The sequence below is a fragment of the Mustela lutreola genome, chromosome 11 (assembly GCF_030435805.1).
Source record: "Mustela lutreola isolate mMusLut2 chromosome 11, mMusLut2.pri, whole genome shotgun sequence".
Taxonomy (NCBI): Eukaryota; Metazoa; Chordata; class Mammalia; order Carnivora; family Mustelidae; genus Mustela; species Mustela lutreola.
In genome coordinates this window covers 69,340,385-69,362,635 of record NC_081300.1, presented here as the reverse complement: position 1 = coordinate 69,362,635, position 22,251 = coordinate 69,340,385, and the positions used below count along the sequence as shown (strand labels likewise).

Genomic DNA, 22,251 nt, shown 5'->3' with positions numbered 1-22,251 from the left:
ATTTTAATTTTTATTTTTTTTAAAGATTTTATTTTTATTTATTTGTAAGAGAGAGAGAGAGTGAGAGCAAGCACAGGCAGACAGAGTGGAAGGCAGAGTCAGAGGGAGAAGCAGGCTCCCTGCGGAGCAAGGAGCCCGATGTGGGACTCGATCCCAGGATGCTGGGATCATGACCTGAGCCGAAGGCAGCTGCTTAACCAACTGAGCCACCCAGGCGTCCCTACTGGTGTTTTTTTTTAAAGATTAATTAATTTATTTTTCTTTTAAATTCAGTTAATTAACATATAATGTGTTATGTGTCTCAGAGGTAGAAGTCAATGATTCATCGGTTACACATAACACCCAGTGCTCACTACATAATCTGCCCTCCTGAATGCCCATCACCCTGTTACCCCAACCTCCCACCCACCTCTCCTCCAGCAACCCTCAGTTTGTTTCCTGTGGTTAAGAGTATCTTATGGTTGATCACATCTTGTTTTATTTTTCCCTCCTATCCCCTATGATCCTCTGTTTTGTTTCTTAAGTTCCACACATGAATGAAATCATATGATAATTGTTTTTCTCTGGTTGGCTTATTTCATTTAGCATAATATCCTCTAGTTCCACCCACATTGTTGCAAATGGCAAGATTTGATGGCTAAGTAATATTCCATTGTGCATATATACCACATCTTCTTTATCCACTCATCTCTGTCAGTGGACACTTGGGCTCTTTCCATAGTTTGGCTATTCTGGAAATTGCTGCAATAAACATTGGGGGCCACGTGTCCCTTTGGATCACTACATCTGTATCTTTGGGGTACATACCTTGTAGTGCAATTGCTGGGTCCTGGGATAACCTTATTTTCAACTTTTTGAGGAACCTCCATACTATTTTCCAGAGTGGCTGCACCAGCTTACATTCCCACCAGCAGTGTAAGAGGGCTCCCCTTTCTCTGCTTTCTGCCAACATCCATTGTGTACGATTTATGTATTTATTTTACAGAGAGAGCATGAGCAAGAGGGGCAGAGGAAGAGAGAGAAAGAATCTCAAGCAGACTCTGTCCTGTGGAGGCTGATAATAATAATAATTATTACTATCTTCCGAACACTTATTCTGTGACTGGCACTGAGTAAGAGAATCTGTTTTTCGTTGCCTTTTTTTTTGACCCAACAACCCAGTGATGTAGGTACTACTATCAACCCTGTTTTGCACTGGAGGAAACGAACTCAGAGAGGATAAACGACTTGACTAAAGTCACTCAGCTAGCAAGCAGCCATGCCAGGTGAGTCTGACCTTAGAGGCCAACTGCTTACCATCTTCCCAGAGGAAGAGCTTGAGGAGAAAGGATAGGGAAGAGGTTTGCTCTTGAGATAAATGTTGGAAATCCCAGGAACCTGAATGCACAGAGAGGAAACCCCTTTTCCATGGTCCCGAGAATGTGGCCAGAGTTCCCACGTGCAGACTCCTTCTTAGTGGGGTAAGCCTGGCATCAATTTTGGCTGCTGGGAGGAAACCAATATGAAACGATGTCGATGGGTGCCTGGGTGCTTTAGTTGGTTAAGCATGCTTGGCTCAGGTTGTGATCCCCAGGTCCTAGGATCAAGTTCTGCGTTGGGCTCCCTGCTCCCCCACACCTGCATGCGCTCTCTCTCTCTCTCAAACAAATAAGAACTTTAACACATAAATAAATAAAACCATGTGGATGATTACGCATACCCCTACTTGTGCAGAGTACACAGAGTTCACATGCCTGAATGGAGAGAGAGAGCATGCGGGATACTTAATACGCGATAACAGCTTTTGTAAATCTGTGAGGGCAACTTGACTCTGAACGAGGTGTATAGCTTATTCAAGTTATACACAGGAATTCACATGCCTGAATGGAGAGAGGGAGCACACAGGATACTTAATATGCGATAACAGCTTTTGTAAATCTGTAAGGGCAACTTGACTCTGAACGAGGTGTATAGCTTATACAAGTTATGTATACCTTATACAAGGCTCTCCCAGCTCAAAGCCTTTGTTCAGCCTTTGTTCCCTCCACCTACAATGCCCCTCAAACCACCATCAAAGCAGCAAAAAATCCTCCGTGGAATCCTGAAGACCGAGTCTGCAGATGCCTGGGTGGCTCAGTTGGTTGAGCGGCTGCCTTCGGCTCAGGTCATGATCCCGGGGTCCTGACATCAAGCCCCACGTCTGGCTCTCTGCTTAGCAGGGAGCCTGCTTCTCTCTCTGCCTGCCACTCCCCCTGCTTGAGTTCTGTCCCTCTCTGAAAAATAAATAAATAGAATCTTAAAAAAAAAAAAAAAGACCAGTCTAATCCCATCTGTGCCTCTTACTAGCTGGGTGGAATCTGGGGCAGGCGACACCCTTCTGTTGGGCCTCGGTTTCCTTGTCTGTTCTTGGGAAACTTGGCCCTTCTGCCCACCCTGCAGGGTGGTCATGAGACCCATGTGAAGGCAATGCAGAGACCAGTGCTGGAGCCTTGGGAACCAGTGAAGCCACTCGGTTCTCATCAGCCGGGAGCACTTAGCAGAAGTGCTGCAGACCCGGGTGGGAAGTGGAGTGTGAGCCCAGAGGGACAAGGCTGGCTGCAAGAGGGAGAGCCGGGGAGTGGCCCAGGCAGCTGGGCTTGGCCTTGGAGCAGAGCACTGTCCTTGCCAGCCTACTGGGACTGCTAAGGAGGACCTGATTTTCATTTGTTTATAAAACCCACTGGGGTTTTCTGATCATGATATCTATGCACTCTCACCATGACCCTGAGATCACGACCTGAGCTGAAACCAAGAGTCACTTGCTTAACCGACTGAGCCACCCAGGAGTCCCTAAAACATACTATTGACACGTTCTTCTTGGTTATTTTGTGTGGCCCCTGGTGCCCATTAATTCCTTGACCCTGTTCCTACCTATTTATAAAGTCTGACTTCATAAATTTGGTCAGCCCTTCTGCTCTTTATGTAGCTTTTATTTTTCCATGACTGTGTGGCCAACCCGTATTTTCCTGTGGATTGTATTTCTTTGCATGTGTGTTATTTTTATATTTAAGGGAAAGGAATCCACAAATATTACTTTAGTTTTATTATTTGTTTGTCTGTTTATTTATTTTTAAGTAAATTCTACACCCAAAGTAGGGATCAAACTCGTGACCCCGACTTCAAGACACATGGTCTACCCACTGACCCACCAGGCACTCCCTCAAGTGGTATTTTTTTTAAAATTTCTTATTGGGATAAAGTTCATGTAACAGAAAATTAACCATTTTAGCATACCATTAGTGGCGTTTTGTCCATGCACAATATTGTACAACCACTACTTCTAGCTACTTCCAAAACATTTCATCAACCCCAAAGGAGAACCCCCATTAAACAGTCACTTGCCATTCCCCTCTTCCCCCATCCTCTGGCCTCCGCCAATCTGCTTTCTATCTCTATGCATTTATCTATTCTGGATAATTCATATAAAATGTATCGTCCGTCATGTGACCTTTTGTTTGTGGCTTTGCTCACTTAGCACCATGTTTTCAAAGATCATCCACATTCTAACTTGTATCCGTACCTCATTCCTTTTTATGAATCAATAATATTTTGTTGTGTAAATAAACCACATTGAATTTATTCATTTGTCTGTTGGTGGACTCTTGGGCTGTTTTTACCTTTTGGCTGTTGTGAATAGTCCTGCTGTGAATGCGGGTGTACAGCTTTTGTTCGAACCCCTGTTTTCAAGTCTGGGATATCTACCTAGGAGTGGAACTGCTGGGCCATATGGCAATTCTATGTTTAACAGTTTTTTTTTTTTAAGATTTTATTTATTTATTTGACAGACAGAGATTACAAGTAGGCAGAGAGGCAGGCAGAGAGGAGGAAGCAGGCTCCCTGCTGAGCAGAGAGCCCGATGTGGGGCTTGATCCCAGGATACTGGGATCATGACCTGAGCCAAAGGCAGAGGCTTTAACCCACTGAGCCACCCAGGCACCCCTATGTTTAACAGTTTTTAAAAAGATTTTATTTATTTGAGAAAGAGAGAGAGAGAATGAGTAGGGAGGGAGCAACAGAGGGAGGGAGAGAAGCAGACTCCTCAGTGAGCAGGGAGCCTGATGAGAGACTTGATCCTGGAACCCTGGGGTCATGACCTGAGCCGAAGGCAGATGCTTAACCCACTGAGCCACCCAGGTGCCCCTCTGTGTTTAACTTTGGAGAAACACAAGTTTGTTTTTCTTTTTTTCCTCAAAGGCAGAAGCACAGATCAAGAGCCTAGGACTCTGGAGGCCCTGCCTTACCCCAACCCCAGGTGTCCCAGCTGGGACATGTCACCATATGGGCCCTGTGGGCCCGGCCAGTTCCTCTGGACAGGACATGCTCAGTGAGGAAGCACAGAGAGACAGGAAGAAAGGATGTCTGGCATACAAGGTTAAGCCAGGCGTAAGGCAGGGTTGAGGAGAGTAGAGAGACAAAAGGCTGAGCAGGAACCTGTTAGAAGAGGCTGGAGCTGTAGAATGAGCAGTAAGACCTTGGAAGAGGAACGCCTGGGAGGCTCAGTTGGTTAAGCAGCTGCCTGCGGCTCAGGTCATGATCCCAGGGTCCTAGGCTCAAGTCCCTTCTTCTCCTTCTCCTTCTGCTGCTCCCCTGCTTGTGCTCTCTCTCTCTGGCAAATGAATAAGTACAATCTTTAAAAGAAAAAAAGAAAAAGAAAAAAGGACTTTGGAAGAGTCCCGTGGCTAAGCCCCACCAAAGCTACCCCTGTCCTTGGAAGGGGGACTAGTTCTTCGAAGCCTGAACTCAGGCCCTGGGGCCTGGTCTGGTGGCAAGGCTGGTCTGAGATCTGTGGCTTGCTGTGTTCAGCTTGTGGGCCATGAGGGGGTCCTGCTCATGGAGGCTGCATTTGGTTGCCAGCTTGCAGCCCAGGCTCAGGAGACCAGGGGTCAGGCAGGAGACCCTGGGGTTCTAGTACAAGGGATGAGCCTCCTAGCTGATCATCCCAGCAATGCATCAGCCCTAGACAGAGCAGAGGAGGAATTTGGCATCATTCATTCATTCATCCATTCATTCATTCGCTATGCACTTGCTCCATGCTATGCACTGGCCCAGTGCTGACACTGTCAGTGGACACCGGATGGGAAATGTCAGGAGCTCCTGTGTGTCCCACCAACTCCTTAGCTATGTACATTCAAGAGCCCACCACACTCTGGGCCCAGGGCCATCTGTGCTCCCAGAGCAGGGACCGCCAGGCTGCTTTCCTCCTCTGCCGTAAGGTACACTAGCAGCCCCGGCTATGGCTGCAGGGCAGTGGTGTCCCAGAGGCCCTGGGTGAGTGCACAAGCCCGGACCTGGCCGGGGCAGCAGGGAGGGACATGCACAAGGGGCTTCTTGCTCTGCTGTCAGAATCACTGTTGCATGACCAAGTTTGCATTGACCCTCAGAATGGGGGGGTCTTCTGAGAGCCAGAGAGAGTTTGCAGGCCTAATGCCTGGCACTCAGGGCCCAAGCAGACAGCTGCAGTCTGCATTACTGTTCTGTGGTGTGTGTTGAACTGGGATGGATGCAAGACCATTTACTAGGGACGACTGTCCCGAGTCTGGACGGACAGTCACCACCCAAGGAGAGAATCCACGGAAAGATGTGTAAGTTTACAAGCTGATGGCAGCAGACACCAACAGGCACTGAAATAACACAGGCTGGACAAGGGCCCCAGAAAACATATGACACATGCCCCGGATCTGGCCAAGGAGTCCCTGCAGGGTGGGATGGGAGACGGCTCTCTAATGACCTGAGAAGGGCAGGGTTTTATTTTTGTTTTTTTCTTTTAAAGATTTTGTTTATTTATTTGACAGACAGAGATCACAAGTAGGCAGAGAAGCAGGCAGAGAGAGAGAAGAGGAAACAGGCTCCCTGCTGAGCAGAGAGCCCGATGCGGGGCTCGATTCCAAGACCTGGGATCATGACCTGAGCCAAAGGCAGAGGCTTAACCCACTGAGCGACCCAGGCGCCCAGGGAAGGGGTTTTGAATTATTCATTAACTGAATTAAGAGAAGGAAGTCCAGAAACAGGGTAAGTGAGAAAGTCAAATTTGGGGACAGATGTAAGAGGTTTACTGAGGCCTAAGTGTGAGATATCAGGGGCAGGGCTGACCATGCTAGGGTGAGCCAGCAGCCAGCTGGGGAGAGATATTGGGGGTGGGGGTGGGGGCATGAGACCCAGAGAGGGCAGTGGGAGATCAGAGCTGTTGTAAATGACAGAGGGTTCTTTGGGGCAGTTGGGGCGAGCAGAGCAGGTGAAATGAAGATGCCTGGGCAAAGCTTGTGGGACACATGTGGGTAGGTCTCTGGTCTCCAACACTTGTTATCAGCACCCATGAGCAGCTGCTGTCTGCCCCTCTCCGCAACCTACCATGCTCACTGGGTGCCTGTGGATCTCATTTCTCCTCATAGCAACCGCCCAAAGATAGATACCGTTATCTTCCCCATTTGTCAATGAGGAAACAGAGCCCCCAAGAGATCTGGTCAAGGTCACACAGTAAGCGCCAGACACAGGACTTGAACTTGGGTCTGCCTTATCTCATAGATGATGCCCTCTTCACGAAAGGACGCTCAACAGCCCTAGTCATTAGTGATGTAAATTAAATGTAAATTAAAACCACAGAAATATCATCACGTACATATTAGAGTGGCATCAGAACATCAAGATAACCGAGGATACCGAGGCAGGGGTGTGGAGAAAATGGAATGCTCAAATGCTCGGATGGGAAATGCAGAACGAGGCAAAAAAAAAAAAAAAAGTTTGCCAGTTTCCTACAACACTAAACAGACCCTTCCCATATGGCTCAGCAGTGATCCCACCCCTGGATATTTATCTTGGAGAAATGAAAACAGGAACAGACAAAAACCTCATGTATTCATATAGCGGCTTTATTAGTAATTGCCTCAAACTGGAAACAACCCAGCTAACCTTCCACCGGGGAAATGGATAAACACAACACAGTGCTTCCACGCAATGGAACACCACTCAGCCACAAGAAGGAGCCAACCACTAACACAGGCAACAACACAGATGGTTCTCAGAGGCGTCATGCCAAAAGAAGAAAGCCAGATCCGAAAGATCACATACCGTATAATTTGGCATTTTCGGAAAAGTCAACTGCAGCATTAGAAAACAGATCAGTGGTTGTCAGGGCTGGGGTAGGGGAAGGATGGATGACAAAGGGCCCGCAGGAGGGAATTTGGGGGGGGAGATGGAGTTGTTGTGCGTCCTGATTGTGGCAGTGGTCCTAGAACTGTAAAGGTTTGTTGAAGCTCTCGGGATTATTCAGTAGAAAGAGAGAATCTCATGGGTGTAAATGACACACCAAGTACTTGCCCTCACTGTGACTCAGCACTGCTTGCTGGAGAGAAACTTTGTACAGAGGGAAGAAAAGCATGCCTTCTATGTGAGGGAACAGCGTGAGCAAAGACAAAGATTTGGGGCAGGGGACTGTGGGCTCAGAGTGAAGGCTTTGTAGGAGAGGAGGCAGATGGGGACAGCTGTGAACATGTCCGTTATCTGGCCAACAGCTCTGGTCTTCAGCCCATGTCTCCAGAAGACTGTAGCAAGGGCAGTTGCTAGAAACAGATGGAACGGTGGGTGGGATATGGCAGATCATGGGGTCAAGGCAACCCAAGCCAGGGAAATCCCTCCATCCTTGACATGGCTCTCCAATGCCCTCTCCTCCCATGTGGCACTTCTCCAACTAAACTCCCCCTACCAGTTGGCCCCAGCACCTTGGTGCCATCTGGGCAAGATACCATGGTAGAACCATAGAGGATGATAGGAACCAGGCACTGAATTTGGGAATCGGTTGAAAAAACTTGCTATCAAGATTCTGGAATAGATTGTTGAGAAGGGGTGCTTGGTGAGCCCTTAAAAAATGGGATCCCAGGGATGACTGCCTTCAGTCTTTCATGTTTTGTTTGCTTTGCTGTGGCTGTCTGGCCACCCCTGGGACACAGTCCTAGTAGTTCCTAAGATGCAGACCCACTGTGACAACTGGGCTGGGAGCAGCTGTCGTAGGATTCCCATTCCTAGGGAGGTTGGAGGGAGTCTGGCCAGGGAAGGCTATGAATTCATTGTGGTCCTAGAGATCAAAGGGGAGGCTATGGGAGCCACAAGGCTTGCCTAGAATCTCTTCGTCTTCTCCACAAAGATTTGGTCCATGCGTAGAACATCTACAGTGGAGCTGATATGTTTGGAATGAACTAGGCTGTAGATGTTGTCAAACCTCAGGACATCTCCATCAAGGGACAGATTTTCAGACGGGATGCCCCACCCAGGACCTCACCCTCCATGGTGTAAGTTCTTGTGCCAGGACCAGGGAGCCATTGTCCTGCCTGAGAGCCCGAAGCCAGTTACACATCCTGTCTGCTGGTGCCAAGAGCCCCCACATGGTAAAACGTGGATGCACATCAGGACTCCAGCCCCCAGCCCCCAGGTCCAAGTGCAGCTGTTTCCTGCCGATATTTCCAGATGCTGGCCTTGAGGCAGGTGAGGCTCCCGTCCTCAGGGACCACATGGGCTTTGCAGCGTTGGATGGGCAACACCTCCACCATGTCCCCTTCCTGCTTCTGTTCACACATCCTGGTATTCAGGAAAATCCCAAGGCCGATGTCTGTCCCTTCCGATGCGAACTGCCATCTGCAGGCGACAGGGCCCCACAAATGACCACCTGCCTGAGCTCCAGGCCCCTCTCAGCTGTGCCCAGGGATGGCATGGCCACCATCCCTACCTGAGCACACAGCCCAGGAACAGGATTTTGTTCTCCACCTGCACAAAGGAGCCTCTGGCCACAGTCACCGTGTGCTCATAATGTGTCCTCACCTGGTTACGCGGGTGGTAGCTCTTGGGCACATCGCCCCCGTATTTGATCTGTGGGTGAGGGTTGGTGAACAAGCACTACACCATGGCCATCCCCCCTCCCTCCTCATCCTCTGGCCATCCTGGTCAGGGTCAGGTGCTTGGGGTTGCCATCAAGTCGGTCATGCTGCGCCCAAACTCCATGGACAGCTGGTCAAGATGGATGAACTTGTCAGCTCCCATTCAAGTTGCCTGTGAGAGGAGGAGGGGGCACTTGTGGCAGCCAGGGAGGTTCAACAAAGAACAGAGAGACCAAATCCCAGACTGTCCTGTGGCATACTGTTCCTTTTCCCTGGCATGCTTCTGGCGCCCCTGGGGGAAGAAGCCTAGAGGCTCGAGGTCTAGGCTGGGTACTCAGCATGTGTACCTGTTCCTGTCCCCAGGTCTGCCCTTCCAGACCCTGCCCCCATCTGTCCAGGTGTTGGCCCACTGGCCATCTTAGTTGGGACTCAGACTAGTACCTCCTGGAACCTAAAGTTGAGGAGAGGCTGTCTCTGACCTGGGCTTCCTTTTCCTTAGAGACTGAGCTTCCAGTCAACCTGCTCCTACAGCTCCAGCACCCCAAGAACTGGGGGGCAAGCCTGTGTCATTTCCTGCCCAAGCTACTCTGAGAAAGCCAATGGTTGGCTTTCTCTGAGAAAGCCACAGACAAAGGATTAGGGTCATTGCAGGAACAAAGTAGAAGAAAGCAGAGGTAAACACCTAACATATTCTATGATAGGTATGAACTACTTAAGCATAAAAGCAATGGAGAAATCAAAGGAAAAACCTCCCAAATGAAATAACATAACACAAAGTTAAAAGTCAAAGATAGCAGCAAACTACAAACTGGAGAAAATGCCACAATATGAGAGAAAAGGTCAATGTGCTTAATATGTAAAAAGCACTTATAAATTAATAAGAAAAATACTTTTCTAGAAAATGGGTAAGAGATACCAGAAAGCAATAAATAAATAAATAAATAAATAAAATAGCCAATTAGCATGAAGAAAAATTCTGGCCTCACCAGTGATAAAAGCAGCCCAATGCATTCCCTTAGATTCAGAGCAATGACGTCATCACACATCATGTAGCCTCTGGAAAACTCTAATGAACACTCATGAAAGGATGGGAGCAAAAAAGGCAAATAACATTTAGGTGTTCTTATGAACAATTGTGTAGACCTTGAGGGCCGGTTCAGACCACGAATGACTTAAAACATGTAAGGAAGAGAACCCAAAATGTCATGTCTCCACACTGTCACAAACCTGCTGTGTGACTTTGAGTCATTCCCTCCTCTGTCAGAGTGAAGTTTCCTTCCCTCTCAGTTAAGACTGCCCATGACCCAGTGACCCCACCTCTTAAGATCCACCTGAGAAAAACATTCACACATTTGTGTAAAGGGAGTGTGTAGGTTTTCCACACTGAAAGGTTTATAATAATGAAAAATTGGAACCAACCTAAATATCCATTCCTAGTGGGTTGGTTAAGTAAATGCTGGCCCCTCCACCTTGTAAAATACTATGCAGCAATTAACAATGACAAGGTTGGGGTGCCTGGGTGGCTCAGGCATTAAGCGTCTGCCTTCAACTCGGGTCATGGTCCCAGGGTCCTGGGATCGAGACCCACATCAGGCTCCCTGCTCAGGGGAAAGCTTTCGTCTCCTTCTGACACTTCTCCTGCTTGTGTTCCTTCTCTTGCTGTGTCTCTCTCTATCAAATAAATAAATAAAATTTTTTAAAAAAATAAAAAAATAAAAAGGACAAGGTTTATTAAAACATCCTCAGATAGGCAAATCTGCAAATTATGCATATTGTCTAATGAAAAGAGTAAGTTGCAGAATAATTCTTACACTATATTCAATCATGCACTCTAGCTATTTCTATTATATAGATTATATTTTATACATATTATATAAAAAATTTTATATATTTATATATCTATTTCTTGTGGATACACGGAAATGCATTGAAAAATGCCTGCAAATTATACAGAAACTGGTGACAAGGGTTATTTGGGAGGGCCTCAGGAGGCTTCAATGTAATCAGTAAGGTTTAGATTTTTTTATACTGAGAGTATGTTCAGAGAGTCCTTGTATAATTAAACCTTTAAAAAATAGCATAACAGGGATGCCTGAGTTCAGTGGGTTAAGCCTCTGCCTCCAGCTCAGGTCATGATCCCAGGGTCCTCAGATCGAGCCCTCCATCGGGCTCTCTGTTCAGCAGGGAGCCCGCTCCCCCCCCCACCCCCCCACCCCCGCCTGCCTCTCTGACTACTTGTGATCTCTGCCTGTCAAATAAATTTTTAAAAATCTTTTAAAAAATAGCATAACAATGGAGCTCTTCACCATGGCCAGACATCCTTTAGTTTTCAGATTTATTTATTTTTAAGATTTTATTTATTTATTTGACATAGGTGGGGGATGGCGGAGAGCAAGCAGGGGGAGCAACAGGCAGAGGGAGAAGCAGGCTTCCCATTGAGCAGGGAGCCTGATGTGTGGCTTGATCTCAGGACCCTGGGATCATGACCAGAACTGAAGGCAGATGCTTCACGACTGAGCCACCCAGGCACCCAGTCCTCAGATTTCTATTTTGAGAGGTTCTTGGAGCCGGTAGAACTAGCTCTGTCCAACTGAGAAAGCGGGAATGCCAGGAAGGGGATATTTAAGTCAATAGCATAGAACTACTCCCCTAGAACATCCTGTATCCTTACAACTACCCTAGAGAAGACGTCTCTCTCTTTTTCTTTTTTTTAAGAGGAAGAAGAAGACATCTCTTATTTTATTTTATTTTATTTTAGAGAGAGAGAGAGATCATGAGTGGGGGAGGGTCAGAGGGAGAAGAATACTCCCCATGGAGCAAAGGAGCCCAATGCGGGACTCGATACCAAGGACTTCGGGATCATGATCTGAGCCAAAGCAGTTGGCTAACCAACTAAGCCACCCAGGCACCCAGAACACATCTCTTAATGACTTGGAGAAACATTCCTGAATTTAACAGTGAACAAAATAGTATATTATAGATGAACTCAATTGTGATTGAGATATATATATATTATACCGTGAGGTTACTTTACATATATATATATGTAGAGTAACCTCACAGTATTGGTAGGATTACAGGTTATTTCTATAACTCTCATGGTGCTTTTGTCTACACTTTCCAGATTTTCCAGGATGAGAGTGCGCCGATATCATGATCAGAAAAACACCCAGTAGGTGTTATAAACAAATGAAAATCAGGTCCTCCTTAGCAGTCCCAGTAGGCTGGCAAGGACAGTGCTCTGCTCCAAGGCCAAGCCCAGCTGCCTGGGCCACTCCCCGGCTCTCCCTCTTGCAGCCAGCCTTGTCCCTCTGGGCTCACACTCCACTTCCCACCCGGATCTGCAGCACTTCTGCTAAGTGCCCCCGGCTGATGAGAACCGAGTGGCTTCACTGGTTCCCAAGGCTCCAGCACTGGTCTCTGCATTGCCTTCACATGGGTCTCATGACCACCCTGCAGGGTGGGCAGAAGGGCCAAGTTTCCCAAGAACAGACAAGGAAACCGAGGCCCAACAGAAGGGTGTCGCCTGCCCCAGATTCCACCCAGCTAGTAAGAGGCACAGATGGGATTAGACTGGTCTTTTTTTTTTTTTTTTTTTTTAAGATTCTATTTATTTATTTGTCAGAGAGGGACAGAACTCAAGCAGAGGGAGTGGCAGGCAGAGAGAGAAGCAGGCACCCTGCTAAGCAGAGAGCCAGACGTGGGGCTTGATGTCAGGACCCCGGGATCATGACCTGAGCCGAAGGCAGCCGCTCAACCAACTGAGCCACCCAGGCATCTGCAGACTCGGTCTTCAGGATTCCACGGAGGATTTTTTGCTGCTTTGATGGTGGTTTGAGGGGCATTGTAGGTGGAGGGAACAAAGGCTGAACAAAGGCTTTGAGCTGGGAAAGCCTTGTATAAGGTATACATAACTTGTATAAGCTATACACCTCGTTCAGAGTCAAGTTGCCCTTACAGATTTACAAAAGCTGTTATCGCGTATTAGGTATCCTGTGTGCTCCCTCTCTCCATTCAGGCATGTGAACTCTGTGTACTCTGCATAAGTAGGGGTATGCGTAATCATCCACATGGTTTTATTTATTTATGTATTTAAGATCTAATTTGTTAGAGAGAGAGAGAGAGAGAGAGCGCATGCAGGTGTGGGGGAGCAGGGAGCCCAACGCAGAACTTGATCCTAGGACCTGGGGATCACAACCTGAGCCAAGCATGCTTAACCAACTAAAGCACCCAGGCACCCATCGACATCGTTTCATATTGGTTTCCTCCCAGCAGCCAAAATTGATGCCAGGCTTACCCCACTAAGAAGGAGTCTGCACGTGGGAACTCTGGCCACATTCTCGGGACCATGGAAAAGGGGTTTCCTCTCTGTGCATTCAGGTTCCTGGGATTTCCAACATTTATCTCAAGAGCAAACCTCTTCTCTATCCTTTCTCTCCAAGCTCTTCCTCTGGGAAGATGGTAAGCAGTTGGCCTCTAAGGTCAGACTCACCTGGCATGGCTGCTTGCTAGCTGAGTGACTTTAGTCAAGTGGTTTAACCTCTCTGAGCTAGTTTCCTCCAATGCAAAACAGGGTTGATAGTAGTACCTACATCACTGGGTTGTTGGGTAAAAAAAAAAAAAAAAAAGGCAATGAAAAACAGATTATCTTACTCAGTGCCCATCACAGAATAAGTGTTCAGAAGATAGTAGTAATTATTATGACTCCTGGCGGTAGCCACCCAAAATGGCCCCCAATGAGCCATACCTCCTGGTTTTCACCCCCTTGATTAGTCCCCTCTGAAACTAAGCAGGGCTGGTCTTTGTAACCAAGAGGATATTGCAGAAATGATGGGGTGCGACTTACAAGGCTTGATCATAAAGATGTTGCCACATCTTCCTTGCTCTCTTGGCTCACTTGCTCTGGGAAAGCCAACTGCCATATTGTCTGGAGAGTGCCCCGTGGAGGAGGAACTGTTGTTAGGAGTACCAATAGCCAGCACCGACTGGCCAGATACATAAGGCAGCTTGGAAGCCAACCCTCCTGCCCCACTCAAGCTTTCAGATGACTGCAGTCCTGACATCTCAGCCATAACCTCGTGGGAGATCCTGAACCAAAACAAGCTAGCTATAACACCCCATAACTCCTGACCATAGAAACCAGGAGACAAGAAACGTTTGGGCACCTGGGAGGCTCAGTCACTTAAGCGTCTGCCTTCAGCTCAGGTCATGATTCCAGGGTTGTGGGACGAGTCCCGCATCAGCCTCCTTGCTTGGGGGCTGCGAAGAGGAGGGGCTTGCTTTTCCTTCTGCCTGCCACTCTCTCTCTGCCAAATAAATAAATACATTCTTAAAATAAAAAAAGAAATGATTATGGCCATTTTAAATGGCTATGTTTTGGAGTAATTCGTTATCATTGATATAGAGATAGCAATAGATAAGTAATACACCCGTCTTTATGCCCATGACCTTCATCCCACTCCACCCTTTATTCCCGCTTTAAGCTGAAGTAGAAGGCAGTCATCATCAGGGCTGGGCTGGACAGAGAGCATAGCCTGGATATTGACCCAGAACAAACAGCAGGGATACACCCAGGTCAGAGGGCCTCTGTAGTGCCTGACCCCCATCATGGGATTAGCCGGCCTCCCTCAGGCCTGCAGATCTCACCGGCCCTTAGGAGAAGACCCATGAGTGCTAGAGGAGCCAGGGCCTGGGGCATGTCAGGCAGTAGCTTTCTCCCTCTGGGAAATGGGATAATAACGAGCCAGTTGCCCAAAGCTTCAGAAAGGACTAATTGTGGATTAAATGCAGTTTGGAGTTCTGTGCCAGACTCTTCCCGCAGGCCTGTGGGGGCAGGGAGGAGCCCCCTTCAGACACTTGATTTCCATCCTCAGAGCCAATTCTGGTGGGAGGGTAAGCTACATGGAACCTGAGGCTCAGAGAAGCTGAGCAATTTGCCTTGCGTCACACAGCCAGCAAGTGTCAGATTTGGGAGGCAAATCACGCTTCTGGCCCAGAGCCCATTGTCCTGGCCTAAGTGAGGGGTAGCTTGATCTAGTCTGGGAGGGATCTTCCGCAGGCAGGCCCCAAGAGTTGCTGACTGTGGGTCAAAGCCAAACTTCAAAAGTGAATCTGGCAGAGGAAAGAGCACTGGACAAGGAGTCAGCAGCCCCAGTATGGCCTGGATTGGCTCACTTCCTCTCTCTTTCTGGGTCTCAGTTTGCTCAGTCACCACAAGAGGGCTCAAAGGTCTTTCTCTAGGCCCCTAACCCCAAGTGAGCTGTTAACCTTTGTCTTCAAGGACACAAGGGAGTATTGATCTCTGGGCTAAGCATTAAATTAGTCCCGACATGATACTGTTACTATACCTATTCCCCAGGTAAAGAAACTGAAGCCTGAACTCAGGACATGATTTGCTCAGCCCAGATCTGAACACAATTCTTGACCCCAACTGTCTGGTTTATTCCTGACCTGGGAGGAATGCACCTCTTTCCAGTGCAGAACACTCTGAGGGCAGGAATCGGGCCCTCCACGGCCTCACCGCTCCCTCTGTGTTCATGGATGCGTGTCAGTCTCCCTGGAGCCCACGCTTGCCCTGAGCAACCACGAGGGAAAGACCCTAAGGACCCTCATAGGCTAGAGAGGAAAACTCATGCCCGCTCCATCTGACCCCTCCAGGCTGTAGCTGAGGTGGTGATCTGCTTAAGCCAGACTCCCCTGACTAGCCCTTGCCTATGCCATCCAATATGTGAGCTAACGCTCGGTGGATGTGGCTTGTCCAAACTGAAACCCGCTGCAGCTGCAGGTATGAAACACATGTGGGATTCCAAAGACTTGTTGCCCCCCCAAAAAAAATTTATAAAAAAAAAACCCTCAGTAACAATTTCTATATTGATTACATATTGAAATGATAGTAGTTCGGCTGTATCTGGTTAAATAAAATCTATTATTAAAATTTATGTCACTTTTTAAAATTTTTGAATGTGGCTACTAGAAAATTTGAAATAACACGTGTGACTCACATTTGTGGTTTTTGTTATATTTCTACTGAAGAGTGCCATGTAGCCTCTGGCCACCAAGACCCTCAGAGGTTGGAAGAGACCCAGAACTGTAGAACTTGGAGGGACCTCAGGGGCCTTGGGTGCTGCCTTTCCTGTGACAAAAGGAGAAACTGAGGCCAGTGTAGGGCTCTTTCCCCCGACTTACCTGGCCCAGTATCTTCTGTTGCAATCAGATCACCCACTTGTCCACCTGTGCTGCCTACAGTGGCCAGGATGGGATCTGACTCTCTGGCCTTGTGTCCAGATCCCGTTCTGTGGCTTCCTACAGGGTCCTGTCTTTTACCCAGTGGCAGCCCTGCCATGCCTACCCCTCCCCCAGAAAGCCAGCCCCTTCCTCCTGGGCCTCTAGTCCCCACCTCAAGGTGATTTGCAGGGTCCATTCCTTGCTGGGTCCCTGAGCCACTGGCCCCTGGACTCGCTTCCCTGAGTTTAAATAGTTATTTGTAAAATGAGGACAGTGATGCCTGCCCCACTGCATTGATGTGGGCATGTTGAAAGTGACACCATCTGCTGTCTCTCTCTCTCTCTCTCTCTCTCTCTCACACACACACACACACACACACACAGCTGTCCACCCTGCCTCAGTCTCCCACCCTCTATACCTATGGTCCCATCAGACGCTTCCTTGAGCTGGGCCGGCCATTGCTCACCCCCAGCAAAGGCCTGGAACCTGCTGTCATGGTGTCCCAGTGTGTACCAGGCTCCACCTACCACCCGATGTATCAGGAGGACCTGCCCATGATTCATACAGCTGTTAGAGCTTGTGGTTTCGGGAAGAGGAAAAACTTCCCAGATCCAGACCCAGCAGATGGGCGTGTAACCAGGCCTTCAGGTGAGGGTTGGGGGTTGGGTGGCCACCACAATGACGACTTCCAGCCACAGACTGTCTCCACGCCACCTTGGACAAGCAGAGAACCAGAGCTCAAGACAAAGGATACACATGATTGTCACTGGCAAGACCCCTTGACTCCCTGAACTCTGGACACTCCTAGAGGCTTCTGCAGAACTCTCCGTTTCATCTTTTGGAAACTGATGAAATGCTGGAACAGGGAAAGAAACATTTGAGGACGTTGCCTGTGCAGGGGAAATCACAAAGTGCCCAATGGTTAGCGTCACTATCATATTAAAATCCCCCTCTGAATATTCATCCCAAGCCCTAGTAAAAGGAGACTGTTTACCGCTGTTCAGCAGAGCACAGTTTTGGAAATTAATCCCCTCCATCTCCTTCTTGCTGCAAATAAAGATAATTTTGAGAGGCAACGTCAACTGGTGTAGTCCGTTTCCACCTGCAGCTCATCAAGGAGCTGACCCTCTTGGGTCCCTAACAAGAGCATCTATGTGCATGGGGCTTTGCACACAGTAGGTACTTGTCTCAGTCTGGTTCGCCCCAAGGCAAACTCAGAAACAAGGACTCCAATGCAGGAAGTTTTTTCCAGAGGTGATCCTGGGAAAACCCAAGGGGGTAGGGAGAGGAGGAGTGAGACGGAAAATGGACGGCAGCTGCACAGGGAGGGTAAGCAAGCAGGTGAGGCAGAGCCCGATCCCTGTGGGGACCAATGGAAGGCAGCATAGACGGGGCACCTCAGAGTTCCCACCTGACGGTTTGAGGATATTTACATGCCAGCTTCGCACGGTCTTGGGTCAAGGGCAGCTCCAGGCACGGTCAATCCTGCAGGCCCTGCCGGCCTGCTGGGCGTGTGGCTCTGAAGGGCCGAGAAGGGCCTTGGGAAGTGGTGAGGCTTTGTTCTGGTTGGAGGCCAAAGGCTTTGAGTGTTCTGGGAGCCCCAGACTCTTCCTCCCCATCCGAACAGAGCCTAGAATAGGGAAGCGGAAGGTCTGAGGCCATGCAGCAGTTGTGTGACCCTGGAGACTGTCTGAACTTAGTGCTCACTCAGGACACTGAACCCCACGTGCCCAGCACTAAGCAGAGCATGCACGTGGACGGCCCAGCTGAGCCTTGGTCTTGTGTGGGGGTAACTGGAGTGGATCTGCTCCTCCTGTAGGACCTCCTCAGCACCCCAAAGACCCATAAACTAGAGCTTTATCCCCTGGGGCAATTGCAGACCACCCTCCCCTCCCCTGCTGCTTCCCTGGCCCAGGCCCTCCTGTCCCCTCCCCTGCTTCCCTACTCCCACCTCCTCTGGCCCGTCCTCCGGCAGCCTGCCTCCAAGAGCCTTCCCCTGCTCCAAAGCCCCCCTTGGTTCCTTGCTGCCATGGAGAGAAATTGTAAACCCCTGAGCTTGAAGTGCAAGTCCCTCTGGGGTCCTTTAGGAGCTGACTTTTCCTTCTCGCCTTCTTATTCCAGGACCCTTGCCTCTCCACTGTTTCCTGTCCAGCTTTTGCTTCTGCGGTATCTTCTGCCTGTTATGCCTTTCCTTGCAGTATCATCCTGCATCCAGTATCTGCCTCCCTCAAAGCCTATTCCAAATGCCTGGTCTGCTCCTTTTTCTGTTCTGTATTCTTTGCTGGCAACTGAGCCTACCCTCCCCGACTGAAGTCCCATACCTCGTTGTCATCTGCTCTCTGCCCAGCTGTTGTGAGCCCCTCACAGGTCCCTGCCTTGGGCTCCTTAAGAGGCTAGTTCATCTTTGTATATTACCCTTGAGCACCCATCATGGTACATTGTACACAGAAGGTGCTCAATAAGAGCTTATCAAAGACACGATGCCAAGGATGTTGGCAAGGGCTACCTCTCCTTTCACAGCTTCCCTCCTGCTCTCTAGTACCCCTGGGTTGTCCCCAGCCTGCCCAGGACATGCCTACTCTCCAGAGTAAGTGTTTCCCAGGGTCCCAGCCTCTACCGGTCCCTGTCAACTCTTACCTGACCTGTGTCCCATCCCAGCAACACATGACTTTTTCACCTTGTGAATTCATTCCTGCACTTGCGTGCTTTGGCTAATGTGTTACCTTCCAGTGAAAATGAGGGCCCAGTCACTTAAGGCAAGTAGGCACTGGAATGCCCTCAAGGGAAGAAGTAACTTTCTCTTGCCCTACTGGCTAGAATGTCAAGCAGATTCTGCTCTAAGTGCAGAGCTCTACACGGGGCTCTCCTAGGACCCTGAAATCATGATGAACTGAAATGGAGAATCAGATGCTTCACCAGCTGAGCCACCCAGGCACCCTTCTTCTCTTCCCTCCTCCCTTCCATCCACTCCCTCCCCTCCCTTCCTTTTCTCTCTCCTTCCTCCCTTTCTTCCTTCCTTCCTTTCTCCCTTCCTCCCTCCCTATTTCTTTCCTTCCTTTCCCCTTTAAACATTTATTGAAAACCAACTGTGTGCCGGGCACTGGCCTGGGTACTAGAGGCTGCTTGTGTCAAGACAAACACAGATCCTGTCTTGGAGGAGCACACCATCAGCGCCTGGCAGACAAGCATCTCTGCAGTTGTGCCCTGGTGAGCAGAACTGAGATGGGGAGCCTGGAGGCCCTAAGCTAGCTTGAGGGCTGGGATGTTGGGGAAGAAGGTCCAGAGGAGGCGGCAGAGCTTGCTTTGGAGTCACTTAGCGATGTTAGGCCTGCAACGGGAAGGGCACTTTATGGTAGAGGGAAGAGCCTGTGCGAAGCCACAGACGTGGGCAGTTGCATGGCTTCTCCCCAGGGATGAGGGGGACCATGGAGCGTTCAGAGCCTAGGATGGCTTCTGGCTATCGGTGGATCACAGGGGCAAGCCTGAGGGAAGGGATCCAGGTGAGGGACAGAGGCCTGACCCAGAGCAGGGACCGGGCACAGACCATGTGTGTGTGTCCTGAGGCTGCTGTGTAACAAAGCGGCACAAGCTGGATGGCTTTAAAACAACAGAAATTTATTCTTTCACAGTTCTGAAGTCTGGAAGGCTGAAATCAAGGTGTCAGCAGAGCCATGTTCCCTCTGAGACTCTGGGTAGAATCCTTCATGGCCTCTTCTTAGCTTCTGGAGGTCACTGTTGACCCTTGGCATTCCTTGGCTTGTAACTGCCTCACGCCAGTCTCGGCCTGTCTTCACATGGCGTTGTCCCTGTGAAGGGACACATGACATTGCCACTTCTTAGAAGGACACCGGCCGTCTTGAATTAGGACCCACCCTAATGACTTAATCTTTACTTGATTACATGTACAAAGACCCTATTTCCAAGTAAGTTCAGTCATAGGGAAGTGGGGGTTAGGGTTTCGACGTTATCTTTTTAGGGGTTACAGTTCATCCCATAACAGAGAGGAACAGGTAGTTCCACTGAATTTCTCCCAGGGCACAATCATGACCCTTGCCCTGGCTTTCACCTGTAGGCCCAGGCCTAGCCATGGGTGCCCCCAGCCCCTGGCGGCAGCGAACGTCAGGACCGGCTAAGACCAACTTTGGTACCATGGCGCCCTCTGCTGTCCAGATGTGGCAAGAGCAGTGTGGCTCCTGGAGATCAAGCAGCCCTGCCCCTTGGAGACTTCATACATTTTTCAACCATTGAGAAGACCTCCATCCCGAGGTTGAGGTGGCCAACTAGAAGGCACCGAGGGTCTGGAGGCTGCAAGCACCGGCCCTTGGTGTCTGACTGACCTGGGTTTGCATCCTGCCTCTATGGCTGCATGGCTGGTTGACCCTGGGCTTGTTGCTTGGTTTCTCTGTGTTTTGGTCGCCTCTTCAGGAGAGCAAAGGGGATTGTTCATGTTCCCATGGGGCATAGAGCTGAGCACAAAGTGCCCGCTCATACCAGACAACTACTCATTGTTGAAATATTATGTTAATAAATGAGTTAATAACTGTAATGTTCTTAAAACAAACCAGGCAGATAGTAAATGCTAATGGAGCAATTTATATTCTTGGCATCTACTATTTGCCAGATTTATTCCCCTTGGATCCCTAAGGGCTTAGTAGTGCCAATATTAATAATAAATAATTAGATGGCATATAATATTATTATCAGTATTTATAGGCCCTTAAGGGTCCAAGGAAATAAAATTAGGAGGTTCCACAAGCCCAAGATATTATTTTATTGCACTAAATCATATTTCTCTTTGACAAATAAAATGTGTATTGGGGGGAGATTATCTCATAAATTTGGAGTAAAAAATATTGGCTCTTTCTTTCTTTCTTTCTTTCTATCTTTCTCTCTTGGCTATCCTTCCTTCCTTCCACTTAGTTCTTTCCATATGAATTAAATAAAGCCTTCAAAAGTGTCCTTATTTCTTGCTGCAAAGAAATTTAGGAGGCTAAAGGGGGCTTGTGAGTTCAAAACTCCCCCAAGCTGACCAACCATCCTGGTTGCCTAAGACTAAGGAGTTTCCTGGGATTTGGGAACTTTCCGTGCAAAAACTGGGACAGTCCCAGCATACTGAGACAGTTGGTCCCCTTAACTTCTTTCCACCCTGCTTGGACCAGAAACTCAGTCCCAGGAGAAAGACTGATTCAAATCCAGGGAGGGGCTTAAGATCTCACTTATTTGGCCGAAAACCCAGTTCTTAGAGTAATAAGATGGTGACCTTCAGTAAATCACTTAACCTCTCTGAGCTTTGGTCTATAAAGATGGGATGTTGTGGATATCCAGACAAGGTGTACAAGTACTTGGCTTGGAGCCTGGTACAGACAGTTCTCCAATAAACTCATTTGGCTGTGGATTCTACCTTTTGTGTCTGGCTCCTGGCTCCTAGTTAGAGACCCACAAGTCCTGTGCCCCAGAGAGGGAACTTGTCCCCCTGGGGAGGCTGAGGGACGCAGGTGGTTAGAGCTGAGGCATACTCACACCGCTGCAAGGCGTCTGGGGCCCCAGAGAGAAGGTTTAGTTTAGGGTCTGATGTGTACTTCAGTTAAGTCCCTTCTGATCTCTCTCAGAATGTCAATTCCCACATCTGTAATATGGGATGGTAATGGTGCCTACCTCGAAGGGTGATCCTGAGGATTAATGGGATTATACAAGGAAACCTCAGCCTGGGCCCAGGGCCTGCTGCTCAGTGCTACCCCAAGAACTCCCCACCTCCCCATCACACACACACACACACACACACACACACACACACACGGACTCTTAATCTGGACGCACACTCCATCCTCCCCAGCCCCTGTTCCAGTCCTACCACTTACTTGCTGTGTGATCTTGGCCAGATGACTTTCCCTCTCTGAGCTCCCTTCCTCATCTCTGGCATGAGGAAATGATAGTTCCCGCATTGCTGAGTTTTGATGAAGATGAATTGAAATAACGCACTCAGCCTAGTGCTGGACACATAACCAGTGTTGGGCTGGACTCAGTGACTGGTAGAGCTCCAGGATGATCGCACACACACATGCTCTTCCAGGTCTTGGTAGTTCCTGGGAGTTCTTCAACCACACAGGGCTTCAGCACCTAACAGGTGTGCGCCAAACCCTGCCAC

At 48.9% G+C, this 22,251-nt stretch overlaps 2 long non-coding RNA genes across 2 annotated transcripts; one reads left to right on the top strand and one right to left on the bottom strand.

Annotated features, from left to right (window-relative positions):
- Window positions 1–6,863: 6,863 nt before the first annotated feature.
- On the bottom strand, window positions 6,864–18,827 carry LOC131811480 (uncharacterized). The gene is made up of 2 exons (XR_009345954.1): window positions 18,744–18,827; window positions 6,864–17,736 (listed from the first exon to the last, which is right to left on the bottom strand). It is a non-coding gene; the product is annotated as an uncharacterized LOC131811480 (long non-coding RNA).
- A 93-nt stretch (window positions 18,828–18,920) lies between these two features.
- Window positions 18,921–21,506, top strand: LOC131811128 (uncharacterized). The gene is made up of 2 exons (XR_009345818.1): window positions 18,921–19,313; window positions 20,179–21,506. It is a non-coding gene; the product is annotated as an uncharacterized LOC131811128 (long non-coding RNA).
- Window positions 21,507–22,251: the final 745 nt, after the last annotated feature.